This window comes from Gracilinanus agilis, chromosome 1 (genome assembly GCF_016433145.1).
Source record: "Gracilinanus agilis isolate LMUSP501 chromosome 1, AgileGrace, whole genome shotgun sequence".
NCBI lineage: Eukaryota > Metazoa > Chordata > Mammalia > Didelphimorphia > Didelphidae > Gracilinanus > Gracilinanus agilis.
In genome coordinates, this window is record NC_058130.1 from 444527928 (window position 1) to 444537197 (window position 9270).

The 9270-nt window shown below is 32.2% G+C and overlaps 1 pseudogene; it reads left to right on the forward strand.

The window, feature by feature from the left end:
• The first annotated feature begins 8124 nt into the window (after positions 1-8124).
• Positions 8125-9039, forward strand: LOC123252726 (annotated as a pseudogene).
• The last annotated feature ends 231 nt before the right edge of the window (positions 9040-9270 follow it).

A 9270-nucleotide genomic window follows, 5' to 3' on the forward strand; every position in this document is an offset into this window, starting at 1 on the left:
TGTAGATATTTCAAACTCAAAAAGTGAAAATAAGGAACTCTAACTTTCCCCTAAAACTTTACAAACTCTCAAACTTTCATTTGTTAGAACATCAAAATTTTCTGAGTAAACTGGGTGTCAACCTTGGTGTCAACATATTTCATTTTTATTATACATTTCTTGACCCATATGGCCATCACACTTACTTAGGCTCTTATCAACTCTTCATCAGTACTCTTGCAATTTGCTGCTATTTGGTCTCCCCATATACATTGTTTCCTTCTTCCCTTCTCTTTCATTCTCCATACAGTTATCATAGCAGTTTATCTTAATCACAGATTTAACTGTACCTACCCACTTTTTTCAATAAACTCTAGTGTCTCCCTATTACCTGCTAGATAAAATATAAAGTGATTCATTGAGAATTTTAAGTTTCCAAAATACTTACATTTATTTATCTCCACACACTTTAATCCAGATATATTGACCTTACTGATTTTCTTCTCACAGAATACTTCATCTTCCAACTTCCTTATTTTTAAAAACTCTTCCCCATATATTAAATGCCCTCTCTTGTCACCTTGGCTCTTAAAGATTGTTGTATTTTCCACATATAACATTTTATCTTGTATTTTCTTCATAGTGTTTCTTCATTGCTTTAGGAATTTTACTTATTCTCTCAGTATTCATGTGTTTTTTTTAATTCCCAGCTTCAGCTTCACTCCTGAATGTCTATTTTTGTGTTGTCAAGGATGTGAAAGGAGAACAGAGTTAGAAGTTTCATTCTGATAGAAATTACCTAAGTAACCAAAGACAAGTGACAATATCTCTTAGCCTGTTTGTATATTTGTAAAATGTATATTATAATACCAGCGTTGATTCCTTGAGAGTTTGGTTGTGAGAAAAGCATATTTTTATCTTAAATGTACTAAATTGACATTCTAATGTTTTGATATTACTTCCACAGTAGTGACCACATATATTTCTTTTTTGTTTGTTTGTTTGTTTTTTAAACCCTTAACTTCTGTGTATTGGCTCCTAGGTGGAAGAGTGGTAAGGATGGGCAATGGGGGTCAAGTGATTTACCCAAGGTCACACAGTTGGAAATGTCTGAGGCTGGATTTGAACCCAGGACCTCCTGTCTCTAGGCCTGACTCTCAATCCACTGAGCTACCCAGCTGCCCTCCCACATATATTTCTTCTCTGAAGGGGGAAAAGAGAAAGATTATGTATATATATGTATATATATATATACATATATGATATGTATATATATATATATCAAATATGTGTGTATAAAATGAAAAGTTAATTATCACCATTATCAACATCAAAACTAATTCCCCTACCTAAAGAATTTTCTTTCACTTTCTTTCATTTTACTGCCAAATTGAAAGGTTACTAATTTCCTCACCTGTTGTGAAGAAAATAGTGTGGTAATCCCTATTATATACATTTGTGTTATTATTATTATTGTTGAACCACTGCTGAGTAGTTAGATTACTGAGTTAAGTCATCACCTCATTAAAAGCATTAAGCTTCCTTTTTTTTTTCTTTTTGCTTCTTACACTATTCACTCTTTACTTAATTGTATGAATACTATGCCAGAAGCCTTTCTCTTTTCTAGGATTTCAATTTTCCTGTCATAGGTGTAATATAAACAGAAAGATTCCTTTAGCATTGCCATGACTTAAAGAAAGTCTACAGAAGATGCAAATAAATAACTGAATCCTGACATTTTTCAGCAGCCAGTCAGTTCTGTTGACTTTCTACTTTCCAGTGACTACTGTTTCCTTTTCACAATAATCATCATTACCCCAAAAAAATAATTACAATTTTTTTGTAATTACATTCTTTACAATTATGCTGACCCACCCTCTTTTCTCCCAGAGTCAATCCTTGCTTGTTCACTGCTCAGAATATTGGAGAGTCTTTGATTGGCTAATGAGTTGATAAAGCTATTTCCCTCCTAGTGGGATGCACTTCTATTAAGTTCAGCAACGGGTGTTCCATCCAAAACTATACACACAAACAAAATACAGTCTTATATTTACTTCCCATCACCAGCTGAGTAAAGTAATAAATGATTTAAAACCATTAGCCCAAAATAGCCACTGCAGCTGCTTGCCCTTGGATGCTATGTTGTTGAATATGCAAAGAAATATATTGCATGTTTAATGCAATGTCATTAAAGTTACTTATTCAAAATTAGCAGATTCTTTTCTCTGCCCACTTTCTGATATTTTACACCTCTTTAATATGAACACTATCCTGCCATTGGCAATTTCTTTTATACTTTCACTTACAACTGCCAGAAGCCCTTTGAATTATTTTTCTAGTTTCTTTGCACCTATTCTCAATCCCTATTATAAGCCAAAAATTCAGTGTAACCTCTTATTATCCAGTGAGCTACCATTAGGCCAACTAATTCTTCCTCAAGAAAATATTTTAACAATCTCTTTTCTTTCTCACTTCTGCAATATATGTTTTCTACCTTAAATATACCCAGATATTTTAAATCATAAAAAACACTTGAAATCAAACTATGTTCATAACTAGGTTTTACTTGATTATTAAGATTGATTTTTAAATAATATAATCTCAATATTATTTTATTTATTTAAAAATTTTAAAAAATCTTACTCCCTTTTCTCAATAAATAAAAATATATTGATAGCCATCATAATATAGTAGGTAAAACATTGGACTTATGATAAGGAAACCATTTGTTAAAATCTTGTCTCAAATATTTACTTGATGTATGATCCTGGAGAAGTCACCTAATTTATCTGTTCCACCCTTTCTTTGTCTCTAAAATGAAGAACTTGAACTGCTTGTCCTCTAATGTTTCCTACAGTTTTAAATCTATGATCATTTTGAGGACTAAGATTTCCATCTCTCCCCCAATTCTCTATGTTTAAAATGGTTATATTGTATATAGTCAATGAATGAAATACTGGAAGTGGATATAAGACACCTATTTTACCACCTCAAATATTAACTATCTCATGATGGGTATATTATTTCTCATTTGATTTTAGCCAGAATGACTTTTTGTATTCTTTTCTTTTTATTCATTTATTTTCTGAGAATCCTTTCCCATCCATAAAACATATGTAATATAAAGGGGTCTGGAACATGCATAGAATCTGTCTGAAAGCATCTCCCAACATGGGGAGTCGGCTTACCCTAGTTCCAGAAAGTCATGATGATGTATAATAAAAATGCCTTGGAGATATTTGGAACACGTTTAGACATTGTTTTAATTGATTCTAGTTGGCTAACCATGTAATGAATAGGAGGCTCTTAATGCGCAGAGGAGATATAGAAAAAGCCTACAGATAAGTATTCCAATCATTTTTACTCTTCAGCTGTGTGTTTTGGCTCTATTCATACTGGCACTATCTACTAAATGGAGTTATTGCAAGCAAAGAGACAAACCTCTAGCCCTATGAAAATTTAAATTACAATTTAATAACGACATGTAAACATTCACAGAAAAAGCCAAATTAAGAATTAAGAAAGAGTACAAATACCCAAGATTTTAAGTGATGGAAATCATTTTTTGTGGAATTGGAATTGGGCTATGATTGGGACTAATTTAAAAGTTAATTAAAATATTTCATTCATAAGTATTCCCAGACCTTCAGAATTGGAAAAGACATAATATGTAATCAAATGCTTTAGCATGTCTCATTTTCAAGACCTCAAGGGATGAATAACTAATACCTCCTCAACTCTTCTATTTATGGAGGTGTCTAAAAATTAGGAAACCTACTGTAGTAGTTAATGTTGTATTACATAATATATATGTAATATATATCTCACTATACATACATACACACATATGTGTCAATCATTTTGCCAACGATTTTACAAATAAAACCTCATTTGATACCTCTTTGAGTTAGATGCTATTATGACATCCATTTTATAACTGAAGAAACTGAGTCAGAGAAAAGTTAAGTGACTTGCCAGGGACACACAGGAAAAGTCTGAGGCCAAATTTAAGCTCAGGCATTTCTGATTCCAGACCTAGCTATTTATCCATTGTGGCACATAGCTGCCTCTGAACAAGTAAATCTCTCCTACCAAATTGTAGCTTTGAAATACTTAAAATCAATTCTAATTTCATCTCCTCTCTAATTTCATCTCCTCAAGGAAAAAAGTTCTAGTTTCTTTAATCAGCCATGCTAAAATATGGTCTGTCCTCTGCCTATCATCCTACTCTTTCTTTGGGATATGAATTCTGTAATTTCATTAATGTAGACAGTATATCCTTTTCTGGGTATTATTTATTCTCATTAATTTGCCTAGAGATAGAGAAACATTTATATAGGTTTTAATGATATTTTGATCACTTTTTATATAATCCAATATTTTCCCCTAAAACCTTAATTTTCCACAAGTACCTTGAGAAAAATATCTTAAATCCATCCAGCCATTCCATTAGCACCATGACTTCAATGTATTTAAAACAGAAGTTATTCACTTCCACTACTCGAAATCCATCTTTCACTCATTGAAAAAGCTCAAGATATGAAATATTCTCAATGAAATTGTGTTATCTCTTAATAATCACCACTATCCTTTCTAAAAGCTCTGAACTTAATCATTTTTATTCAATCTATCATTTTGTGAGGAAGGAATATCAAAATACTGGCTAACATTTTGCAGATGGTGCCTCTCTACTAATAGCTATCTATTTTTCCATCTATCTAACCACCTATGTTTCTATCTATCTATCTGTCTATCTATCTATCTATCTATCTATCTATCTATCTATCTATCTATCTATCTATCTATCTATCTTCTATCTGTCTATCTAGCCATTTATTCAGTTATTTTGTTTGTTGACTCATTCGTTTATTCATCAATTGCAAATATGATAGTCCTACAGTATTTCTCCATTTCTAATTTATTTTTTGTCAATGCAATTAACTATATATTTTCTTAGCATTGTGGGATGTAGCTACCCAAATAGTTATACTTGTTTTGTGTAGATAGGTGCTCTATCTTTCTCCTTATTTTAGATTTCAATTGCCAATTATTCATTTTCATTCTATTTTCATAGCCAAATATTTTTCCTTTTAGAAATAATATAGAAAAGTAAAACAATTATCTCATTTATCTTATGAACTAATCCTAACATATTTTTATTATTTGGTGATTTTGTGGCCTATTGACATTTCTGAGTACATAATTATACCTCATGGATTATAATAGTTAAGATCAAATTATAAACAGGATTAAGAGACTATATCCCATAATGCTATACCAAGTGAATATTTGATTTATATGCTAATATTTAACTAGATAGTATGCATGAGTATCCTTTAATATTCTCCTCTCAATGCTCTTTAATTGGGATTTGAAATTAATACATTAATTACTAATAAATACCCAAAAAAAATTTGGATGGGAGCTAGGAAGCATGCCACTATTACTCACAGTAGAAGATTGTTGAATGAGAGAATCATAGAATTTAGAAATAATTTAGTAAAACCTATATTAACTTACAAATAAGGAAACTAAGGCCCAATACGTCAAATAATTGGCAGAGGAAGGTATCCTAACACATTTAAACGGATACAGGTAACTATAAGGTGGGATTAATCAGAAATCATTCTGCATGAAGAATCAGAAAGCAGTAGATTTAAATGTTGTCCAAATTGCAGTAATGTGTTTGAATAAATATTTAGAAGTATTTTAGCCTAACTATCCTTATTCATAAAATAATGTGGATAATAACATTACTTACCTCATAGCATTCTTATGAGGGATAAAATAAAATATCTATGAAGTATTTTATAAATCCTAAAGTAGCTTGTAAAAAATGAGGTGGTGGTAGTAGTAGTAGTAGTAGTAGTAGTAGTAGTAGTAGTAGTAGTAGTAGTAGTAGTAGTAGTAGTAGTAGTAGTAGTAGTAGTAGTAGTAGTAGTAGTATTTTATAGAGACCCTGGTGTTATTTGATGGCCAAAACACAACTAATGGTATCTTCATGACTTTGATGAAAATGCTTATGCCTAATGAAGGCAAGGATATAGAACTGAGGAACTGTTTGGAGTTTTTTGTGTTTTTTTTTGTAAGAACATCTGTCTACAATTAATTTACAAAGGGCAACAAGCAATCTAAGGAGTCAGATGTTGAGATCTATTCATCATCTCTGATGAGGATGGCTTAGTTGATAAGAAAATAATGGGACACAGAGATGATCTTGATTGTTAACTCATAGCTGCTTCTCCGAAGTGCCACTGAGCCACAATTTTATTATATGAAAATTCAAACTTCCTTTCACCCACAAGCACAGAGAGAGTTTTACAGCTCCATAAACATTTCAATTAGTTTAGACAACACACAGAAACCTCAGAAACTTCAAGGTAAAGATAAGAACTTACCACAGGTGAAGGCTGGACCTTCAGCTGCGTGATTATCAGCAAGCTAAGTCTGAGAATACTTTTCTCAGGGGAAAATGCCCCTGCTAAACAAAGGTTTTTGGCTTTGGCTGCATTTCTGACCAAAAGGGAAGAATGTTAACCTCTTAACTACTGGTTTGCTAAGAGCTTAAAGCTTTTCAATAAGGCCACAATACTTTTCAACAATAAAGGATATGAATCACAAAAGGGGTCAAAAGAGGAGTCTCAGATTTTTATCTATTCTCTTATTGGCTTCCCACAGTCAGAGAAGAATGTATTCAAACACTGGTGTCTATAGAGACAAGATGATAAAGGAATGGTGGCAAAAATTTTTATTTCTGCCACCTAAAATTAAGACTCAGAAGAAAGAACATCACAGGAATAACTATCTTGGAGCTGCACAAGTAATGCTTTAATACATGCCTGAAATTAATTATCTAATGATGAGACTGAGTTTTGGAAATTTCTTTCATTTGGGAGAATGGCATTACAGCCACTTTCTCTCCAGCTTCTTAAATGATCATGAATTTGTGAATTATGATCAGCCTTGGGACACCTAGATAGTGCAGTAGATAGAATGCTGGGCCTGGAGTCAGGAAAACTTCAAATCTGACCTTAAATACTTACTAATTGTTTAATTGTAGATAGGTTATTTAACTACTATGTCTCATTTTTCTCCTATGTAAAATGGGGATAATAATTGAATCTACCACTTGTGGTTCTGAGAATAAAATGAGATAAAAATTATAAATCATTTAACACAATATCTGGAGCTTAATAATTGCTACACAAAGGGTAACTATTATTATCATTAACATTCATTAGTGGTTTTGGTTACAGAATCAGTTGCATCTAAGTTCAAATTCTACTTTTTATACTAAAAATCTAAGTAAACCTAGATAGCTCACTTAATATTTCCATTATTTAGTTACATCATCTCTAAAATGATGATAATTATGCCATCTACTTTACAGGTTTGGTGTGAATATTAAATGCCAGAATGTAAACCAGTGATTCCCAAAGTGGGTGCCATCGCCCCCTGGTGGGTGCTGCAGCAATCCAGGTGGGTGGTGATGGCCATAGGTGCATTTGGGAGCGATGAATAACTTTAAGGGGACAGTGACAGTATTAAGGAAAGAAGAGAAGATTTAGAAAAATCAATTTATATATTCTGCTCATAACACTTAATTTTTCTTTGAACAACGTACTGGACGTTGGTTCGGTTCCGCATACTCCCTCACTTGCCTTGAGGTATGTGCAACCTCTCACTGCTACTGTTCATGTGGTACCACTGAATTGCCATTCCAAAACATGTGAGCACTACAAGCATTGCTGTGGGTAACTGCCACTTGTGCAATTGATCGATTACAAGACCAAAACCTGTAACGGCAGCAGAACTATTGGCTACTGGCAGTACTACCAGAAGATTTTGGAGCACACTATGAATCAGGAGATTTCCCGTAATTATTATGTGTAATATAACTCAAACAAAGGTTAGATTGATGTGATATTGTGACAAGTTAAAGTTAACTAACAAATAGTGCAACTATAATTGGTGACTATTATTTATTTATTTTGTGATAATTATATGCACTTTACAATTAATAATATGTTTATTTAATCGGTATTTATTTTAGTTTGTTTTTTACAAAAATATTTCAAAAAATTACTAAAAATATTATTAAAAATACCTTCATAAAAATGTTATTTTTTCTTTCTACAGATAATAATGGCTCAACCAAAGAAAAAATGTAGACAGTATAATATTGAATATTTGAAATATGGCTTTATTGAGTAGTCTGTAAACAATATATTACCAATGTGCCTGATTTGCCAAAAAGGTTTATCAAATGAAGCTATGAGGCCTTCCAGACTATAAGAACATTTGACTAAAATTCATGTTGATAAAAAAGATAAGGATTTATCTTATTTTCAAACACTAAAAGAAAAATTTATGAAACAACTGACATTGGCAAAACTCTTTTCAAGCACAACCACACAAGATGGCAATGGTGTGTTTGCTTCTTACAATATTTCGTTAATGGTTGCCAAATCAGGAAAACCTCATACTATTGGTGAAGAACTAAATATACCAGCTATAAGCGAAGATTCATTGTGTGGATATTTAAAAACTTCTTGGTTTTCTATTCAACTTGATGAGTCAACTTTGCCAGGAAATGAAGCTTTACTTTTAGCATATGTACGGTTCACAAAGGAGGAACGAATTTACCAAGAATTATTATTTGCAAAATATTTGCAAACTGATACTAAAGGAGAATCAATATTTCATGCATTGGATGAGTTTTTTAAAGAAAAAGAAATACCTCTGAGTAATATCTTATTAGTAGCCACAGATAGTGCTCCAGTGACGGTAGGGCGCTACAAAGATTTTCTTGCATATTTAAAAAAGGAGGTGCCAAATGCATTCACAGTACACTGTATCATCCATCATCAACATCCAGTTGCCAAAAATGTAAGTGCACGCCTACATAATTCATTACAATATGTAATTAAAGCTATCAACACAATCAGAAGCAAATCATTGAATGATAGATTAAACAGCTTTGTATTGAAAATGATGAAGAATTTAATCTTTTGCTGCTTTATACAGAAGTTCATTGGTTGTCAAAGGGTTCCTGTTTAGATAGGTTTTATAAACTGTTTAACTTGGTGCTGGAGTTCTTGAAAGATAAAAATGATGCTTCACGATCCAATTTAATTTAATACAAAAGTGACATTGCTTACTTGACAGACTTGTTTCAAAAATTTAATAAAAGCAATCTTCAGCTTAAAGGTTGTGTTATTTAAAATCACTTGGGATACTTGGAACTATATTTCCCGTGATCCCCAACGGGTTTCCTGTTTTGGATTACGT